At 41.5% G+C, this 22,432-nt stretch overlaps 1 protein-coding gene and 1 non-coding gene across 49 annotated transcripts in view; both read left to right on the top strand.

The window, feature by feature from the left end:
• RNF111 (ring finger protein 111) overlaps positions 1 to 22,432 on the top strand; it is a 137,274-nt gene that overhangs the window by 62,718 nt on the left and 52,124 nt on the right. The gene's annotated exons all lie outside the window — the stretch shown is intronic.
• Positions 11,174 to 11,336, top strand: LOC127484024 (U1 spliceosomal RNA). Its single transcript, XR_007910805.1, has one exon. It is a non-coding gene; the product is annotated as a U1 spliceosomal RNA (small nuclear RNA).

Raw genomic sequence — 22,432 nt, forward strand, 5'->3', positions numbered from 1 at the left:
TAAGTGTGGAATAAAAAACTCACTGAATCAATCCATTTAGATTTTTAGATACTCCTTTTGTTAGAGGGGTTTCTGTGTCATACTTTACTTAAGGCATAATTATATATGCCCCTATAACTTACCATTAGCATTCTGTTGCAGTATTATATGAAAGAGCATAGGGCTAGAGATCAGAGATCTGGATTTTAGTTCTAGCTTTGCTTGCTGTACATTGGATCTGTGAATTTATTGTTAACCCTTTCTGGTCTTCATATTCTCTCTCAGCTGTTAAAATAAGAAGTGTAGCATAGATACCACTGGTTTATGTTAGGGCCCAAATTTAGTGCTTTCTATTTTTAGTTAGATGTTTTTATTATTCATTATTGTATTCATTATGATCAGATCCTCAGAAAGAAATGCTGTACTGAGAGTATGAATTCATTTATACATACATACATATGTGCACATATGTATATGTATGTGCAAAAGAAATGATAAAGCCATGTTTCTTTTTCCAGGTAATGTTGGTGTTCCATTGATACATTGTGCTTTAATAACTCTAAGATGGTACTACAAATGAAACTTTTTATTACTCCTAATAATGTTCTTTACATCATCCTGAATAAGTTTTCTTTCAGAAGCCTGTAATTATTGTTCAGCTAAAGTTAAGAATTATATTTTATTGTCTTATACTTTCTTTCCTACACCCTGCAGGTTGTTGGTAACAGCTGGCCCAGATTTCTACAGTTATTCAATTTATATCATTAGATGAGGAGCAAGTTACAAATGTTTAAGAACAAATACTTAGCTGAGTTTATTTATTTATTTTTAAGTTACGTATTTGAAATGCAGAGTGACAGGGAGAGACAGAGAGGGAGATCTTCCATCTATTGGTTCATTCCCCCAAGTGACCAAAACGGTTGGGTCTGGGCAAGGCCCAAACTAGGAGCCTGAAACTCCATCCGTGTCTGCCACATGGATGGCAGAGGTTGAAGTACTTAAGCCATCTTCCACTGCCTTCTCAGATGCATTATCAGGGAGCTGGATTGGAAGCAGAGCAGCCAGGACTTGAACCAGCCCTCTGATATGGGATGCCACCATTGGAGGTGGCTAATTAACCCTCTGCGCTACAATGCCTGCCCCTTACTTATTTATTATATTTGAAAGATTGACAGGGGTGGGGGGATAGAGAAAGAGATGGTTTCCTCTGGTTTACACCCCAAATCCATGCAATGGCCAGGCTGAAGTCAGGAGCCAGAAACTCCCATCTAGGTCTACCAAGTGGCTGACAAGGGCCCAAGAATATGGTCCATCTTCTACTGCTTTCCCAGGCATATTAGCAGGGAATTGGATCAAGCTAGCTTCTTATCTGATGGTGTATGGGATGCTGGAGTTGCAAGCACGGATTTAATCCACTGTGCTATAATGCTGGCCCTTGAGCTTACATATTTTAAATACAGATACTATGTTGTTATTAGTGACTCAGTATTTATTGAATGTCTTCTAGACATTGTCATTTGTCTTCAGTGAAAAAGGCATTCAGCCTTCATAGAGTGGGGGGAAACATGGAGTGGGAGGAGTGTTTGGGGGAAAGAGTAAATAGAATAATTTCAGATAGTGGGAAATGCTGTGGAAAAAATAAGACCATGTAATAAGAGAATGAGTGGAAGTGAAGTTCTATTGTAGATAGAGTGGTTGGAGAGAGCTTATTTTTAGAGGTCCCAATTTGATTTGCGATCTCAGTGACTACAAAGAATCAGTCACAGGGATAGTCTGGAGGAAGAGTGCTATGGGTAGCAGCAAATGCATTAGATCTGGTTTGATTTTGGAGAAACTACAAGAGTAAATTAATTGGTTTGTCTACCAGGCATTTGATAATTACTGATGATGTCAACAGAAAGATTAAAAATACTTTATGTGTAGCAACCTTATACACATTGTCCTTGTTTAAATACCAACTCAGACAAATCAACTGTAAAAAGACATTTTTGAAACACTTGGAAGGAGTCTGAATGTGGATGGGCCATAGATAATACTGAGAATTAAATTATGTTTTTAATAGGGACAATAATGGCATTAAATTTATGTAAGGAAATGCCATACTTTTCAGAGAGGGAGACTAAGAAATGAGGAAGAGAAATGGTAGATATATGGTTATCTGTTCAAAAATATTTTAGAGCAAGGACAGGGGTTGAGGCACAGCAGGTTGAACCACCACTTAGGACACCCGCATCCCATATTGTACTGCCTGGGATCAAGTCCCACCTTTGGTTGTTTCTATCCAACTTCTTGCTAATGTGCTCCCTGGGAGGCAGAAGATTATGGCTTGAGGACATGGGTCCCTGCTTCCCATTTGGTGGGCTCCTGGCGTTTGCCTGGTGCAGCCCAGCGTGTTGCAGGCATCAGAAGTGAACCAGCAGATGGGAGATTGATCTAGCCCATTCTGTTTCCTTACCTCTTCCTGCCTCCTCTATACCTCCCATTCCGCCTTTCAGATAAATTTTAAAAAGATACTTGCTAGAGCAAAAACAGTTGCATGGGAGAGGAGATAGTTGGAGCATATTTGACACAGTGTTGATAACTGTTGCATTGGAGTGATGCGTAGGGAACCTTTTATCTGCAAAGGGCCATTTGGAAATGTATTTATTTTTAAAGATTTGTTTGAAAGGTAGAGTTAGAGAAAAGGGAAGAGAGAGAGAGGTCTTCATCCTCTGATTCACTCCTCAAATGGTTGCAATGGCCAGGGCTGGGCCAGAGTGAAGCCAGGAGCTAAGAACTTCATCCAGGTCTCCCGCTTTGGTTGCAGGGGTCCAAGCATTTGGTCCATCTTCCGCTGCTTTCCCACGTACATTAGCAGGCAGCTGGGTTGGAAGTGGAGCAACTGGGACTCAAAACCAGTGCCAGTATGGGAAGCTGACACTGCAGATGGCTTAACCTGCTATGCCACAACGCCAGGCCCTTGAATATTTATAACATCATTTGTGGGCCATACAAATTACCCACTTAAAAATGATCCTGCTATAAATTTATGGAATTTCAAGTCCCACCTGTGGTTGCCTTGGCAGAGCAGACCAAATAATTTTGTGGTCTCTATTCAGTCCATGGTCTGGATGTTCCCCATCCCTGCTATCAATAGTTCTGTTGTTTGTTTTGTGAGGTTTGAAAGTGTTCAAACCTCCACTTAAACATGTAATGTCCATTAGTGATACTTGCCTATGCTGATCTTTAATGGATGCAGAATGGTTGTTTTCTAACTCCACAACTATTCCATCTCCATCAGTAGGCATTCTCTTGTAAGGGAGAGGCATCCTTTTATCTCTCTTATCAGTATGAAGTCATAGCCTGTCTTTTATAGTTATTATCCATTACTGCCTTTATTTTGATGCTCTGATTGTCCTAGAGTTTTCCAGAAGTACCCTCTCCATGCTGGCTCTTGTCGTTTTGAGATACCTTTGTCAAAAACTAGGCTAGACTTAAATATTCTGGCACAACAAGATGTTTCAAGCTCAATTTGCATCTTTAATGTCTCAGTACTGGAATTAGCTATTATCCAAGGAACCCTGGTTCCTTTTATTCAGCATTTCAGTTTGCTTTTGAGTTACATTTTTATTTATAGGAACAATCTCTTTCTTGGATCAGGATATCCTCTAAGAAATGAAATTTAAGTCATATTTTGATAGTAGGTTTATACTTCTCTGAGGATTTTGTTTATGCAGTAATCACAAAAGATTCGACCATTTTGTTATATTTATCATACGGTGACTATTTTATTCTTTGCTGTTTTTCAGATAATTAATGGGTTATGTTCTGATGTGGGCTTAATTGTCATTCATACCAAATAGAAGGAAAAAAAGGTTACTTTACTGTGTGTGTATATATAAGGTTTAAGCACTTTACTTTTTGGGTAAAAGATTCTTGTATTTGTTTAGAAAATCAGAATTAGAGGGAGATATGGTGACAGCAACAGTAACACAGAGAAAGATTGATGTTTCAGCCATTGGTTCACTCCCCAGATGACTACATGGCCAGCCTGAAGCCAGGAGTTTCATCCAGGTCTCCCATGTGGGATGCAGGGGCCCAATTACTTAGGCCGTCTTCTCCTGCTTTTCACAGGCCATTAGCAGGGAGCTAGATCAGATGCAGAGAGCAGCTGGGACACAAACTGGCACCCATCTGGAATGCTGGTGTCACAGTCTGCTGCTTTGCCAGCTACCCCATAATGCTGGCCCCTTAACTTTATTTTTTTTAAACTAAGGTTTACACACTTAAATGTTTAATCAAGTAATCAAACTTTCTGATCTTAAGGAAATTGTTGCTTTTGAACTAACTTTTAAAATGGATTTTTAAAAATTATGATACAAAATTTTCATATATGGTAGAAACTCACTAGCACATTATCCCAGGTAGTTAGTGTTCCATCTTGGTATGTTTCATAGCCGTTCTGTTACCTGTTGTGCATGAGTATTTGCTTTATTTTTTCACTTTTATTTTTATTATTTTTTCGTTTAAGAGAAAGAATGTGCCTATCTACTCCTTCAATCCCCATATGTTTATGGTGGCTGAAACTGAGCTGGAGACTAAGCCAAAATCATAGATCTCTTGTATGGGTGGCAGGAATCCAGTTATTGAATCATCAGCATTGCCTCCCATGGTACACATTAGCAAAATGTTGAAATCAGAAGCCAGAGCTGGGTCCCAGACCTTGGTACTACAATGTGGGATATGAGCATCTGTGCTTTTTTTTTTTTTTTTTTTTTTTTTTAGGATCTTTTATTTTGTTTGAAAGGCAGAGTTAAAGAGAAAGAAGGAAAATCTTCCATCCAGTGATTCACTCCCCAAAAGGCTACAGTGTCCGGGGTTGTGCTGGGCTGGAGCCAGGAGCTTTTTCTGGATCTCTTACACGAGTACTGGGACCCAAACATGTGGGCCATCCTCTAGTGTTTTCCCAGGTGCATTAGCAGGAAGCTGGATCAGAAGTGGAGCAACCGGAATTGGAACCGGTGCCCATATTGGACACTGGCACTACAGGTGGTGACTTAACACACTACACCACAACACCCGCCCTGGGAGTATAAGCATCTTGATCGTTAAGCACCTGCTTCCATTTCTTTCTTTCTTTTTATTTTTTTTTTAAGATGTATTTATTTGGAAGTCAGAGTTACACAGAGAGAGGAGAGAGAGAGAGAGAGGGAGGGAGGGAAAGGGGGGAGGGAGGGAGGTCTTCCATCCGCTGGTTCACTTCCCAACTGGCCACAATGGCCAGAGGTGCGCTGATCTAAAGCCAGGAGCCAGGAGCTTCTGTGTCTTCCCACGTGGGTGCATGGTCCCAAGGACTTGGGCCATCTTCTGCTTTCCCAGGCCACAGCAGAGAGCTGGATCAGAAGTGGAGCAGCCAGGACTTGAACCAGTATCCATATGGGATGCCAGCACTACAGGCAGCGACTTTACCTGCTGTGCTACAGTGCTGCCCCATCTTACTTTTTTAAACAATTAATTTTTTTAAGGTGAAAGTATTAGAAAAAGTACAAAATCCGCAAAGTACAAAGGATACATAGGGAAAAATAAGACTCCTTGCCATCTTGTCTTACTGCTCAATTCTTTCCCCTAGAGATTTATTTCCTCTTACTGTTGTATATGTATGTTTAGAACAGTGGGTCTTAGTGTGGGCAATGAACTTTTTTTGGTAAGGTTTATTTATTTGAAAAGCAGAGTTAGAGAGGAAGGGAGGGACAGAGAAAGAGATCTTCCAGCCATTGGTTCATTCCTCAAATGACTGTAACAGCTGAAGCCAGGAGCCATATGGGTGATAAGGGTTCTTCTGCTTCCCCAGGTGCATTAGAAGGGAGCTGGATGGGAAGCAGAGCAGCTGGGATTCAAACTGTTGCAGTGACATGGGTTGCTGGTGTCACAAGTGGAGGCTTAACATACCACACCACAACATGAGTCCCAGCAGCGAACTCCTGGGGGAAGGGTCTTTAAATGTTTCAGGAGGTCTGCCAGGTTGAAACTATTTCACAGTAGTACTAGGTCCTTATTTGCTATGTAACTAATGTCAACATTAGTTGACATTTGCACTGATGGTTCAAAAATTGCTGCATAGAATTGCTGACACTGCAGCATGAATTAAAATAGTGGCAAAACTGCTTTAATAGCAATTAAATTCTTCATTATTTATGTTTAAAAATGCCCATTTTTCTGTGGCATGGAAGGTTAAGCCTACACTTGTAGCGCCAGCATTCTGTATGGGCCCCAGTTCAAGTCCACTTCTGATCCAGGTCCCTGCTCTGGCGTGGGAAAGCAACAGAGGATGTCCCAAGTGCTTGGGCCCCTGCACTTATGTGGGATACCCAGAAGAAGCTCCTGGGGGAATCAGCCCAGCTCTGGCCATTGCAGCCATTTGGGGAGAGAACCAGCAGATGGAAGACCTTTCTTTGTCTCTCCCTCTCTTTAACTCTCCCTCTCAAATAAATAAATATTTATTTTAAAAAATACCAGTTTCACTTAAGAATGTCCTTTATGAAGCAGGAAAAAATGTTAATTTTGTTAATCTTGACACCTGAACATATGTTTCAATATTCCATGTGTGAAAATGGGAAGGATGTTACATTGCACTTCTGCTTACCAGAGTATGATACATGTCATAAGGAAAGGTGATTGAGTTGTGACCTGAACTAGCAAACCAGTCCGTTTTTTCATGGAATACTAGTTTTACTTGGAAGAATTGCAAATTACAGTTATGTGAACTTGGGTATTTGTATATGTTTTCTCAAAAATAAAAGATCCTGTCACTTCTGGGAAAGCAAGACAATTTATTGGCATGACAAAATTCAGGCTTTCAAGCAAAAATTAGAATTTTGAAAAATTTATATTTGCCACTGTGAGCTTGGCAGCTTTCCAGGACTTTTGTGATGAGATTGGTGAAGATACTAACAAATACATATTTTTTGCTGTTGTAGAATGAAATGTGTCAGTGTTTGGAAGATGTTTATAACTCAACAGATATTTTTCAAATGACCAATGCATTACATGAAAGATGTTTGTAATGTGCAAACAAGAGCAGTAGATTTTATTTTTTACTTACGTGAAAGACAGAAAGATAGCGAGATATGCAGAGATACTCCATCCTCTGTGTCTCTCCCAAAATGCACGTGATACCCCGGGCTGGGCCAGGTGAAACTTGGGAGCCAGGAACTCCATTCTGGTCTTCCAGATGGGTGGCAGGGATGTAAGTACTTGAGCCATCACATGCTGCCTCCCAGGGTACTCATTAGCAGGAAGCTGGAGTTTGAGGGAGAGCTGGGACTCAAACCTGGGTGTTTCAGTATGGAGTGCGGGTGTCCTAAGTGGCATCTTTTTTTTCAGTGGCATCTTAAATTCTGTGCCAGATGCCTACTCCAGCAGCTCTTAAACTTCTTCTTCTTCTTCTTTTTTTTTTTTTTTTTTTTTTAAAGATTCATTTATGTATTTGAAAGAGTTACATAGAGAAGGAGAGGCAGAGAGAGATTTTCCATCTGCTGGTGCACACCCGAACTGGCCACAACGGCCAGAGCTGCGCTGGTCTGAAGCCAGGAGCCAGGAGCTTCCTCCAGGTCTCGCATGTGGGTACAGGGGCCCAAGAACTTGGACCATCTTCTACTGCTTTCCCAGGCCATAGCAGAGAGCTGGATCAGAAGTAGAGCAGTGAGGCAGTGAGTCTCGAACTGGCGCTCATATGGGATGCCGGCACTGCAGGCAGTGGCTTTACCTGCTCTGCCACAGAGCTGGCCCCTCTTAAACTGTGAGGTTTTCTCCCACAAGCAGTAGCTGTCCCTTCTGGCTTTCGAAGTACTTTTCTATTTTTATTTTTATTTTTTATTTTTTTGACAGGCAGAGTGGACAGTGAGAGAGAGAGAGAGAGAGAAAGGTCTTCCTTTGCCGTTGATTCACCCTCCAATGGCCGCCGCGGCCTGTGTGCTGCGGCCGGCGCACCGCGCTGATCCGATGGCAGGAGCCAGGTACTTCTCCTGGTCTCCCATGGGGTGCAGGGCCCAAGGACTTGGGCCATCCTCCACTGCACTTCCGGGCCACAGCAGAGAGCTGGCCTGGAAGAGGGGCAACCGGGACAGAATCTGGCGCCCCGACTGGGGCTAGAACCCGGTGTGCCAGCGCCGCAAGGTGGAGGATTAGCCTAGTGAGCCGCGGTGCTGACCTTCGTAGTACTTTTCTAGCAGTTAATGGCCACTCAAGTCCTGAGAGAAAGCCCTCATAAGTATAAATTTGTTTTTTGGGAGAGATCAAAAGCATCAGTTTCTTTAGGTATTAAGATCCAGGTTTTGGTGTCAGGCCTTAGGCAAGTCACTTACCTTGTGCAATCTCAGTTCTCTGGAGACAATAGTAAGGATAAAATGAAATAAAAACATGGCATACAGTTCCTCGCACATCTTACCTGGTATGGCCCTGGACTACCTCTGATCAGCTGCATTGTGTGCCATTTCCCTTTCCTTTTTTTTTTTTTTTTTTTTTTTTTTTTTTTTTTTTGACAGGCAGAGTGGACAGTGAGAGAGAGAGAGAGACAGAGAGAAAGGTCTTCCTTTGCCGTTGGTTCACCCTCCAATGGCCGCTGCAGCCGGCGCACCACGCTGATCCGATGGCAGGAGCCAGGATCCAGGTGCTTTTCCTGGTCTCCCATGGGGTGCAGGGCCCAAGCACCTGGGCCATCCTCCACTGCACTCCTGGGCCACAGCAGAGGGCTGGCCTGGAAGAGGGGCAACCGGGACAGAATCCGGCGCCCCGACTGGGACTAGAACCCGGTGTGCCGGCGCCGCTAGGCGGAGGATTAGCCTAGTGAGCCGCGGCGCCGGCCCTCCCTTTCCTTCTTACTACCCTTCTTTCTGTTCTTTACACATTTAAGAGCCTATTGTCACATGGTCTTTCCTTATTTTTAATTTGCCAGGAATACTCTATCTAGAAGAGTGTAACTTGATTGGTGGCTTGTTCCTTCTCATGATTCAAGTCTTTTATCTTCTTAGAGAGGGGTCTTTTGATATTCAGTCTTTACCATTTGTTTTATTTTCCTTATATCACATATTTGTGTCTGAAATTATCTTGAAAATTTGTCCTCATTTGCATGTAATCTCCATGATAGGAAAACTTTCTATAACCTGTTCATGGTTGATGCCAGTTCTGAGAACATAACAGACTTTCAATAAATATTCCAAGTGAGAAGAATAAATGATAGCTGGGGCCATTATTCTGGTGTATCTGGTTAAGCCACTGCTTGCAATAAATCTGCATTCTGTATTGAGTAACAATGACTATGCTTTCCATCCAGCTCCCTGCTAATGTGCCTGTGAAGGCAGCAGAACGTGGCTTGGGTATTTGTACAAGCCCCTGCCACTCATGTGGGAAACCAGGATGGAGTTTTGGTCTGATCCAGACCTGACCTGTTGTGGCCATTTGGGGAGCAAACTAGCAGGTGGAAGATCTCTCAATCTGTCTTTCTCTCCTTCTCACTCTGCCTTCAGATAAATAAATAAAAAAAGTATCTTTAAAAAAGATGATAGCTAATGTGTTATCAGTGATATTGTAGCTTCTGTAATATTAAGCTAAAATAAAATTAATTTCTGTGGTCTGGGTGACATTTCTGGGTCCTGTCCTGATCCCAGTGCTTAGATGACCCAACTTGTATTTATCTTCCTTATCATAGCTGAGCTTATCTTTGTGAAACCTTCTTTGAGACTCTTAGATATACCCATTTTCTTTCAGTGTGATTGCATGTTTTCTTGTCAGGGAGCAATTTTGGATGAGCAGTTTTATGGCCTGGGTGTGCTTTTTTTAGTTATCTTCCTTGATTTTTAACAAGCTTCAATTTAAAATACTTTTTTTTTTCTTTCCCATCACCTTAGTTTCATCCTTAGTTTCCTCTTAATCTGATTATCTCCAACTGGAAGAATCATGGTGTATGTATACTGAAACCAAAATTCTGATGATAGGAAAAAATATGTAAGTAAATGTGTGTAGACTAGACTTAAATATACCAAATTCTCTATTAGAAGTACTGTTTTTATCTAGAATGTGAAATTCTCTAGGGATGGTTAGTGTCTTAACTGTCTTATCACTATGAGCAGTGAGTAGTAGCAGAAATAAATAAAACAAACACCCAAAGCAAGAAAAGATTTATTTAATAAAGTGACTGACATCAAACTATAGGACAATATAGCCTTGATTTTATCAAGCCGATGTTCTAGGATCAGTAACTTGATATTTTTGTTCCTTGCCACAAGAATTTTCATTTCACTGTTTGACTACCCTGACCCAAGAAAGGCAAAAATGGCATTTAGTCACAAGAAAGCTTTGGAAATCCCTAAAGTTACCCATAAATATGGTCAGTCTCTGAAAGTCCAACACATACTGTTTTTCCTTCAGTAATGAAACAAATCATATTTTCATTGTTAAACATCAGATGAAATAGTAAGTTTGTGTGTATGGTACATGAAGTGGGAAAAATAAATGACTTTAAACATTAGAATCTGACAGCCCAGCAAGATGCTTGTATCATAAGAGGCACATGGGAAGTGAGATCAACTAGACAATAGTAAAAGTTTATCTTCCATTTTGTGTTCATTCTGGGCCTATATTCACTGAGCAGAATGGCAAACATAATCTCCTACACAGTTTGTTATTTTTATCTTTATGTAGATGAATTTATTTTATGGGTAGGATGTCTATCCAGAAGTGTTCTCCCTAGTACCTATTTGCAATATACCTTTACCTTCAGTCCCTGAAATATCAATAATTCTACCTGGTTTTTCTCTTAAAACTTGTGTTCTCTTTCTTTAGAATGTACTTATTAATATTCTCTGAGTTATACATCTTTACTGATATAACCATATCTGTGGAGCAAAAACAAATTTTTCTAACTTTTGGATCTCATTGAAGGAGAGATTATTTCCTTGGGCAGTTTTGCTCCCCACATTAGATCCTGGTTCTTAGAACGTCTGCCATCTCTTAAAAGTTAGCCGCGGCCGCCGCCGCCGCCGCCGCCGCCGCCGCCGCCTCCTCCTCCTCCTCCTCCTCCTCCTCCTCCTCCTCCTCCTCCTCCTCCTCCTCCTCCTCCTCCTCTCTCCCCTCTTCCCTCTTCCCTCTTCCCTCTCCCCTTTCCTCTCCTCCACCCCCCTTTTTTTTTAAAAGACAATTTTATCTACTTAAAAGGATGATACTTACCTGGCAGGGGAGACACCGTGATCAGGCAGGTGGTTCTCCCAGGGCGAGGCTCTTCCATTGCACTGCGAAGTGCTGACCCCTGGGATTTCCCCAAATGTGGGAAACTCAACTGCAGAATTTGTGGTAGTGGGGGACTGTGTGCGCGCTCTCCCCTGGGGGAAAAAAAAGAGACAGGGTGAGGGGGAGAGAGAGAAATCTCTTCTATTTGCTGGTTCACTCCCCAAATGCCTGCAACAACTGGGACTGGACCAGGCCAAAGCTAGGAACCTAAACCTTCATCTGGATCTTCCACATGGGTGGCAAGGACCGATTAGAAGCTGGATTGGAAGCAGAGGTGCAGGGACTGGAACAAATATGGGTTGCTTGCATCTCAAGCTGTAGCTTAACCTGCTGTGCCACAGTGCCTGACCCAGTGGATGATTTCTCTCTCTCTCTCTTTCTTAAACAAGTGTTTATGTTTATTTTATTTGGAAGAGTGTTCTCATCCACTGGTTCACTTCTCAAATGTGCCTGGAACTCCATCCAGGTCTCCCAGATATGTGACAGGGACCCAAGTGTGCCTATTAGCAGCAAGCTGGATCAGACTCACTCCAGGCCTTCATTATAGGATGTAGACATCCCAAGTGGTTTCTTCATCCCAGCACCAAACATCTGCCTCTGCCTGGATGATTTCTAAAAGCTAGTTGACTCTTTTTTTTAAAGATTTATTTATTTACTTGAGAGGCAGAGTTAGAGAAAGAGAGAGGGAGGGAGGGAGGGGTCTTCCATCTGCTGGTTCACTCCCCAAATGGCCTCAGAGGCTAGAGCTGGGCCAATCCAAAGTCAAGAGCCAGGAGCTTCTTCCAGGTCTCCCAAGTGGTTGCAAGGGCACAAGGACTTGGGCCATCCTCTACTGCTTTCCCAGGACACCAGCAGGAAGCTGGATAGGAAGCAGAGCAAGTGAGACTCGAACTAGTGCCCATATGGGATGCCGGTGCCGCAAGTGGTTGCTTAACCCATTATGTCCCAGCACTGGCACCAAAAAAGCTGGTTGACTCTTCCAACAGCAATATTGGAAGGTATCATACATAAGCATTTTGTTAAATATTTGCAATAACCTTTTGATGTAAATAGGTTTTTCAGATGATGAAATTGAGAATGGTTGATGACTTACTAAAGAGTCCCAGCAGTGCAGAGATTTATTTATTTATTTTTTAAAGATTTATTTATAAGAAAGAGGAGGAGGGGGTCTTCAATCCACTTAGTTCATTCCCTAAATGGCCACAACAGCCAGGGCTGGGCTGGGCTGGGCTAAAGCCGGGAGCTAGAAACTCCATCCTAGTTTCCCTCATAACTGGCAGTGGCCCGAACACTTGGGCCATTTTCTGCTGCTTTTGCAAGCTCATTAGCAGGGAGCTGTATTGGAAGCTGAGCAGCTCGAACTCAAACGAGTACTCTGATACAGGATATATTCAATATGAGACACATACATTACTGTACAGTTTTAATGGGTTTTGGCAGATGTCTATTTCTGTGTAACCTGCGCCCCAGTCAGGACATTCCTTCGCTCCAGAAAGATTCCTTTGTGTTGTTTTCCATCAGTCACACCCATTCTGCCCCAGGAACCACTCATTTTTTTTTTCCTGTTTTTTAAAGATTTATTTGGGAAGCAGAGTTAGAGGGGGAGAGACAGAGAGAGAGATATCTTCCATCTGCTGGTTCACTCAGCAAATGAACTCAATGCCCGGGGCTAGGCCAGGCTGAAGCCAGAAGCCTGGAACTCCATTTGGGTCTCCCACATGGGTTTCAAGGGCCCAAGTACTTGGGTCATCCTCTGCTACTTTCTCAGACGTTTAGCAGGGAGCTGGATGGGAAGTAGAGCAACCAGCACTTGAATTGGCACTCAAATGGTATGTGGGCATCACAGATGGCAGCTTCCCACTGTGCCACATCACTAACCCTTAATCGGGTTTTTAATGCTATTATTTTCTTTGTTCTAGAACTTGATATAAATAAAATCAAACAGTAGTGTCCTTTGATGTCTCATCTTTTGCTCAAACATTTTTTTCTTGGATTTTTTGACAAAATTGCAAACACTATAGAAAGTTGAATTGTACAGTAATGCCCATCTTCTTGCCTCTAGCTTTTTTTTTTTTTTAAGATTTAGTTATTTGAGAGTTACATTTAAAGACAGGGACAGAAAAGTCTTTCTTCCACTGATTCACTCTCCAAATGGCCGCAACTGCCTGAACTGGGCTGGTCCAAAGCCAGGAGCCAGGAGCTTCTTCTAGGTCTCCCACATGGGTGCAGGAGCCTAAGCACTTGGGCCATCTTCCACTGCTTTCCCAGGCCATATGCAATGAGCTGGGTTGGAAGAGGAACAGCCTGGACCCGAACCAGTACTCACGCAGAATGCCAGTGCCGCAGGTGGAGACTTAGCCTAGTATGTCACAGCACCCACTCACCACCCACATTTATAATTAACAACTTTCTGTTTTTGCTTTATCACATTTCTTTTTTTTTTTTTTTAAGATTTTATTTATTTTAGAAGTACAGTTACAGGCCGGCGCCACGGCTCACTTGGCTAATCCTCCGCCTGTGGCGCTGGCACCCCAGGTTCTAGTCCCAGTTGGGGCACCGGATTCTGTCCTGGTTGCTCCTCTTCCAGTCCAGCTCTCTGCTGTGGCCCGGGAAGGCAGTGGAGGATGGCCCAAGTGCTTGGGCCCTGCACCCGCATGGGAGACTAGGAGGAAGCGCCTGGCTCCTGGCTTCGGATGGGTGCAGCGTGCCGGCCGTAGTGGCCATTTGGGGGGTGAACCAGCAGAAGGAAGACCTTTCTCTCTGTCCTCTGTCTCACTGTCTAACTCTGCCTGTAAAAAAAAAAAAAAAAAAAAAAATACAGTTAAAGAGGGAAAGACAGAGAAAGGTCTTGTACCCACTAGTTCACTCACATTATAGTGAAATGACCATTGTTTATTTTAAAGTAAATTTTACTACAGTAAAATAAGGAAATCTTAATTGAGCCATTCTGTAAGTTTTGCCAGATGCATACATGTTTGTTATCTATATCATGATTATGGCATGGAACAAAAGTTTTCTCATAAAGCACTCTCATTCTTCTTCCTAGTCCCTTGTTTCCCATATCCCTTGTAGAGCAACATTGTTCTTAGTTCTCACCTTGCATTAGGTTTTCCTGTTCTAGAACTTGGTCTAAATGGGATTATACTGATACTTTGTATCTAAAATTTTATTCTATTAGCATGATGTTCTGAGATACCTCCATATTGATAGCTCTCTAGTTCCTTCTTTGTTATTGTTGCTGTTTTTTATACTATTGTATCTATATAGTATACGATAAATTTTTTAATCCTTTCTTTACTTGGTGATTTGGCTCTTCTGAATGAAACCGTGAACATTCATGTACTCCTATAAGTACTCCCTTTTCAGAGGGAGACAGACACAGAGAGGGCTCCTCTTTGCTGGTTCTCTCCTGATATTCCCACAACAGCTGGGGCTGGCTGAGGGCTGTTGCCAGGGTCTAGAATTTAATTCTAGTTTCCCACATGGGTGGCAGGAACTTCCTTACCTGAGTTATCACGGCTGCCTCTCAGGGTCTGTATCAGCAAGAAGCTGTAGGCAGGGTATGAAACCGTGTACTGAAATGGCAAGTGGCTGTCTTAAATTCTAGGCTAAATGCAGTGGAGGATGGCCCAAGTCCTTGGGCCCCTGCACTCCCCTCCAGGTGGGAGACCGGGAAGAAGCTCCCAGCTCCTGGCTTCAGATCAGCACAGCTCCAGCCTTTGCGGCCATCTAGGGAGTGAACCATTGGATGGAAGACCTCTCTCTCTCTCTGCCTCTCCTCTCTCTGTGTAACTCTGACTTTCAAATAAATCTTTTTAAAAAAAATGGTATCTAAATAATAGAAAGTTTTGATTTTGATAAAGCCCAGTTTATCAGTTAAATGGTTAGTGTTTTCTCTGTCCTATGAAATCTTTGATGGTGAACCATGATATAATCGTATGCATTTTCTGCTGTTTCTCTAGAGGTTTTATACTTTTAGATTTAGTTCTATGATCCATTTTGAGTTAATTTTTGTGTCTGGTGTGAGGTAGGGGTTGAAACTCATTTTTTCCCATATGACTCTCTTGTTCCATCACTATTTGTTGGAAAGACTATTCCTTTCACATTATCTTGCCACTCTGTTTGAAAATCATTGATGATATGTAGAAATCTATTTTTGTTCTCTCAAATCTATCTGTATGTCAACAGTACTTAGTTTTGTTATAGCTGAATTTAAATATCAGTTTGCTGTTTGTTTTCTATTTGTCCCATCTGTTGTGTTGTGTGTGTGTGTTTTTTTTTGTTTTTTTTTTTTTTTTTTGCTTTCTCTTAGCTCATTTTTTAAAAATTTCTTTATTTGAAAGGCACAGTTACAGAGAGGAAGAGACAGGTGCAAAGATGGGGGAGGGGAGATTTTCCCTCCTCTAGTCATTCCCCAAATGGCTGCAACAGCCAAGGCTGGGCCAAGCTGAAGCCAGGAACCAGGAGCTGTCATCTGGGTCTCCCATGTGGATGCAGCGGCCCAAATACTTGGGGCCATGTTCTGTTGCTTTCCCAGGCACATTAACAGGGAACTGGATCAGAAGCAGAGCAACCTGGGGCACGAACTAGAGCCCATGTGGGATGCAGACAGCAGCTTTTCCCAGTACACCACAAATGCCAGCATCTCCATTTGTTTTTTAATTAACTTTTTTGGTATTACATTTAAAAAAATAAAGATTAATTTATTTATTTGGAAGGCAGGGTTTCAGAGAGAGAGAGAGAGAGAGAGAGAGAAGGAGAAACAAAGATCTTCCATCTGCTGGTTTTCTCCCCAAATGGCTGCAAAGACTGGCACTGGGCCAGGCCAAAGCCATGAGCCAGGAGCTTCTTCCTGGTTTCCATTGTGGGTGCAGGGCCTAGCCTAAGGACATGGGCCATCTTCGGCTGCTTTCCCAGGTGCATTAGCAGGGAGCTGGGTGGTAAGTGGAGCAGCCAGAACTCAAACCAGTGCCAATATAGGATGCTGGTACTGCAGGCAACTTAACTTGCTATGCCATAGAACCAGCCCCAGCATTACATTTTTATCTCCATTGTTGGCTTTAGTTGTATTTCATTTATTATTATTTTTTAATCTTTTATGATTGCTTTAGGATTCATACTGTGCATCTTTAATTTAACCACAGTTCTACCTTCAAGGAATGATAGACTTTCATTTATAAATTTAAAAATTTAATATATTTCCATTTTTTTCCATTTTGCTTTGGCATTTTATTCGTTGGTTCACAGTTTGGGTTAGCTAGAGAATAATCCATGTGAGGTTATTTCTGTGAAGAAAGATGCTAATAGAAATTGCTGTGTTCTATTCTGTGTTTACAAAAATGACCAAATTGTGGTGGTTTATAAAAAAGTCTTTAGAATTTGATAAATTCAGACCCTAAAGCTGTTATTTGAGTCTGAAAAGGTGGTTATATCATACACATTATTATAAAACTGTACCAAAATGATAGTTTAATTAAAGTTTGTTAATGGATGTCTCAGAATACTACCCATTTATTTGAGTTTAGGCAAATTATTCAGTGAAAAATGTTTTTTATACCAGTTATTGAATTCAGGCACTCTGCTATGGGATATGGGTATCCCAAGCAGCCTTTTAACTTGCTGTACCAAATGCCTTCCCCAGGAAGCAGCTTTTATTTTATTTTTTTTTTAAGATTTATTTTATTTATTTGAAAGAGTTAGAGAGTTAGAGCAGAGAGAAAGAGAGGTCTTCATCTGCTGGTTCACTCCCCAAATGGATGTAATGGCCAGAGCTCTGCTGATCTGAAGCCAGGAGCCAGGAGCCAGGAGCTTCTTCCGGGTCCCCCACGTGGGTGCAGGGGCTCAAGTACTTGGGCTGTCTTCTACTGCTTTCCCAGGCCACAGCAGAGCGCTGGATCAGAAGTGGAGCAGCTGGGACTCAAACCTGCGCCCATATGGGATTTTAGTACTGCAGGCCTGGACTTTAACCTGCTGCACCACAGCGCTGACCCCAGGAAGCAGCTTTTTAAAAAGCATTATTCATTTAAAAATTATACAGCTTTTGAGGGAAAATGTACCTGTTTTAGGGACAAGCAAGCAGGAAAAAGTTATTAGACTCTGCTTTATTCTGAGTCAAAGGAAAAATGACCTCTCTTTGGATGCAAAAACAAAAGATGTTATCAGGAAAACTTCATGGAAAAAGGAGTGTATTTGAGAACTTATATTACCAGGAACAATAGACTTTTGAAGAATGTATCCTCCATCATCATTGTCACTACATCATCATTATCAGCACTACTTATTATTAGTGATAGGTATTCATATCTGCTATTATTTCTTGCATTATTACTCCCAAAATACTTGCTTTTTTTTTTTTAATTATGGAAATCAGGACAGTAAAGAGTTGGGGGAATGGGAATCTATTTCCAGTTGCATTAGCTGTAGTTTGGTTCCAGTTAATGCAAATTGGAATTTTAAATGTATTTCAGTTTTGAAACAGTATTAAATATTTGAGAAAAGGAATAGATTGGATCACAGAAAGTTTATTGTAGAATTTCTTTTGCAAAACACAACATGAAATAGTAATTGCTTTCTATGAAAAGATGTTCGGAACAGTAGGATTTGTCCTTGCCATAATAGTTGAAGGAAGAGCAAGTGATACCTGTTTTTACTTAGAAATTTTTGGTACATTTTCAGTAAAAAGTGAGGTGGTATTGCTAGTCACAGTTGACATGTTATATCTGGTGAAATTGCTGAAACTGCTGTTTATTCCAATTACTGTAAGAGCCTTCTCCCCAATCTCCGACTTTTCCTCTTAATCTAATCCTTTCAGTTCTTCAGTAAATCTTTCTAACTAATGTGAAGCAGAAATAAGTCATCCCTCACTCCTTGGTAATTTGACCCCAGTTTATTCACCTCTGCTAAAAAAAAAAAAAAACAAAAAACTCAAGCTGTATCTTACTTTACTCTCTTCCCATAGATCTAGCATTTATTCAATACATTTATTTGATAATAATGAGCATGGGTCAAAGTTCCTGTTTTTTTTCTCATCCCGCTAATTTGATTCCATTTTCTGTTTCTCACAGGATGTGCTTATTTCATCAATGAGGTTGTTCTCAAAGAATTCTGTAAATTATCATTGTAATATTTGTATTTTAAATCTCTTCTTCTTTAGCATCATTCAGCATATGTAACATGTTTGTTAATAAGAAAAAGACCATGTCATTTTATATTATTGACAAAAAATAAGCTCAAAATGTTAAAAAATTTTCTGTAAACATTGGGTCCTATTTAGCCATATGGTTTAATTCTACATTTACCTCTCTTTTTTTTTTTTTTTTAATAAGGATTTATTTATTTGAAAGTCAGAGTTACACAGAGAGAGAAGGAGAAGCAGAGAGGGAGGGAGTGAGCGAGCAAGCACAGGTGCGTGCGCTGGTTCGCTCCCCAATTGTCCATAACAGCCACAGCTGTGCCGATCTGAAACTAGCAGCCAGGAACTTTTTCCAGGTCTCCCACATGGGTTCAGGGGCCCAAGGACTTGGGCCATCTTCTACTGCTTTCCCAGGCCATAACAGAGGGCTGGATTGGAAGAGGAGCAGCCGGGTCTCGAAATGGCACCCATATGGGATGCCAGCGCTGCAGGCGGCTGCTTAACCTGCTATACTACAGTGCTGACCCCTTACCTCTCTCTCTCTCTCTCTCTCTCTCTCTTTCTCTCTTTCTCTCTTTCTCTCTCTTTCTCTCTCTTTCTCTTTCTCTCTCTCTCTCTCTCTCTCTCTTTCTCTTTAATGTTTATTTGAAAGAGTTAGAGAGACAGAGATCTTCCAACCACTGGTTTATTCCCTAAATGGTTGCAATGGCTAGGGCTGGGCCCAGCTGAAGCCAGGAGCCTGAAACTCCATTTGCCTCTCCCACAAGGATTTCAGGGGCCCAAGTACTTGTGGCATTTTCTGCTGCCTTCCAGGAACATTAGTAGGGAGTTGGATTGGAAGCAGAGCTGGGGACTCAAACAGGTCCACTGATATGGGTTGCCAGTGTCATGAGCTATGGCTTAACTTGCTGTTCCACAATGACGGCCCCTGCATTTACCTCTTAAATCTTTTCACAGGCTACAAAAATGCTTTTAATTTGGAATCTGTTACTTTAAGAAAAGAGAGAATTCTTAGCTCACTGAGTTCCAATCTCTACGGAGATGTGGAGGCTATATAGTTTAGTTTTGGAAACTGGAAGTTCAAATAACAGAAATCTCTTAAGGGTAGTTTTGGTGTTTCAGTCTTTTAAAGTTGGCAGATTGATTATCGGAAGTATCAAGAAAAAAGACTTTGGAGGTTGGTTGTCCTTACATATTATTTTTTGAACTCCTACTGGCTCTTTTTTTTCTTTAAGATGTATTTATTTGAGTGGTAGAGTTAGACAGAGGAAGAGACAGAGAAAGGTCTTTTATCTGCTGGTTCACTCCTCAAGTGGCTGCAATGGCCAGAGCTGAGTCAATCTGAAGCCAGGAGCCCGGAGCTTCTTCTGAGCCATCTTCCACTGCTTCCCTAGGCCATAAGCAGAGAGCTGGATCAGAAGAGGAGCAGCTGGAATGTGAACTGGTGCCCATATGGGATGGCCCTATGGCATACCTGCTATGCCACAGCACCGGCTCCCCTGTTGGCTCTTTGCAGTTAACCCAACAATTCTTAATGATGAAAGATTTTATGAAATGGTTTGATGATAAAGTATTGATTGCTAAGCAGTAGCATTTCTTCATAAAATGTTAAATTCATCAAACTTAAGTTCAGAAATGTGTCTAGAATTGTAGACTAGTATGAGTAGTGGGCCGGGGCTGCGGCTCACTAGGCTAATCCTCCGCCTTGCGGCGCCGGCACACCGGGTTCTAGTACCGGTCGGGGCGCCGGATTCTGTCCCAGTTGCCCCTCTTCCAGGCCAGCTCTCTGCTGTGGCCAGGGAGTGCAGTGGAGGATGGCCCAAGTACTTGGGCCCTGCACCCCAAGGGAGACCAGGAGAAGTACCTGGCTCCTGCCATCGGATAAATAAAATAAAATAAAATAAAATAAGTAGTGAAAAGTCTTAGCTTTTAAATTTGACAACTCCATTCAGATTTGCCAACAATTGTAGATAATCTCTATGCCCTCTTCTGCCATACAGCTTTCCGAAATTTTGGTCATTTCTGTTCAGCAAGAATAAATTTTTATGCCAAGTCATAATTCCTATAAAAATCCTGTTAGCATATACAGTCATATGCTACATAAGAACATTTAAGTTGATGATGTACAGAGGTAGCCCCATATGATTATACTGCCTAGTGACGTCAAAGCCTTTTTTTAGTTTGTAAGTATAATTTATGATGTTTGCTTAACAAAGTTGTCTAATGATACCTTCTCTCCTAGAATGTTTACCCCACTGTTAAGTAACACATGGCTGCATTTGATGTATATGGTAATTTAACAGTTGTGTCCTAATCTAGAGGAAACATAAAATATATTCTCATTATTTTCTATTCAGTTTTTAAAAAAATTCTTATACTTTGATTTGCAAATTGGCAAATGGTCATTTTAATAAAATTAAAATCATAAGGGCTGTTGTGGCATAGTGGATTAAACTGCTTGTAGGGCTGGCTTTTCAAATTCCTGGTTCAAGGCTTTTTAGATTGCTGGATTGCTGGTTCAAGATCTGGCTGCTCTGCTTCTGATTCAGTTCTCTGCTAATTTGGTTAGGAAGGTAGTGGAGGATGGCCCAAGTATTTGGGTCCCTGACATCTGTGTGCCATCTGGCTGCCTCTGCCTGACCCAGACCTGGCTATTTGTAGAGTGAACCAGCAAATGGAAGATCACTTTATCTCATTTTCTTCTCCTCTATACTTCCCCCTCTTGCTCTCTGTCACTCTGTCTTATAAACAAGCAAATCTTAAATAAATGAATACATACATACATACCATAGGAAATTTTTAACATAAAGAGTAAAACCCCCAACCCATTGCTGTATGTCTCTATCCTACAATTTCACTCCCACACTATTAGTGCATATTTTTCTGTATCTGTCTCATGCATGTATTAACACGTTATTTTACAAAAACAATCTTGCAAGAACAGACTTATAATCTATAGCCTGCTTAAAGAAAATATCAGTACTTTGCATATCACTCTGTACAGACACTACCTCATTTTAAAAAAAAGTTTAGAGAGCTCCATCCCTTCATTTACTCCCCACATGCCTGCAGTGGTGGGGTCTGGGCTTAGTAATTTATTTTAAAAAATAATTTAAAAAAAAGGGGAAATAAATGTTTTGAGTCCAAATTTTTCCTTTCACTTTTACCTTCCTAAGTTGTGACTATAACTGAACAGTTATTTTTGTAAATTGAGTTTTAATTATTTTAAAAGATCTTGAATACAATGAGAAAGTAAATGTAAACTATGCATTTGAATTGACCTTTAGGAGTATGTATTCAGGCCATTTGGAAAAATACAGTGGTTGCATGTCCATGGTGGTGATATTTATGTTGAGTTTTTTTTTTTTTTTTTTGACAGGCAGAGTGGACAGTGAGAGAGACAGAGAGAAAGGTCTTCCTTTGCCATTGGTTCACCTTTCAATGGCCGCCACAGCCGGCGTGCTGCGGCCGGCGCACCGCGCTGATCCGATGACAGGAGCCAGGTGCTTCTCCTGGTCTCCCATGGGGTGCAGGGCCCAAGCACTTGGGCCATCCTCCTCTGCACTCCCTGGCCACAGCAGAGAGCTGGCCTGGAAGAGGGGCAACCGGGACAGAATCCGGCGCCCCGACCGGGACTAGAACCCTGTGTGCCGGCGCCGCTAGGCGGAGGATTAGCCTAGTGAGCTGCGGCACCGGCCATATGTTGAGTTTCAAAGCAATATGCCTTTCTTCTCATTTGTGATAGTCATTTTGGAGTCGTTGCTCATCAAGAAATGAAATCTCTCTCCGTTGACTAAGATTGTCTTTTAGATCTTACTGTACAGTATTGTAGTGTTTTGCTCATAGGTCTTAAACATTTCTTGTTAGGCATAATACCTTGGAATAAATGTATATTTGGAGTTCATGTTGCTTTGGAGGATGAGAACTTTCTTGCATAATATTTTTAATACTTTATTACTGGATTTATTCCTGAATAAAGTATCTATAGAACAGTACAGCTACTTTGCTGAAATATATTCAAGTAGCTTTTTAAGTTTCATTCATGTTTTTTAAATACAT

Source organism: Oryctolagus cuniculus, chromosome 12, assembly GCF_051225735.1.
Source record: "Oryctolagus cuniculus isolate XC-2025 breed Fujian yellow rabbit chromosome 12, ASM5122573v1, whole genome shotgun sequence".
In the NCBI taxonomy this organism is placed as follows: domain Eukaryota; kingdom Metazoa; phylum Chordata; class Mammalia; order Lagomorpha; family Leporidae; genus Oryctolagus; species Oryctolagus cuniculus.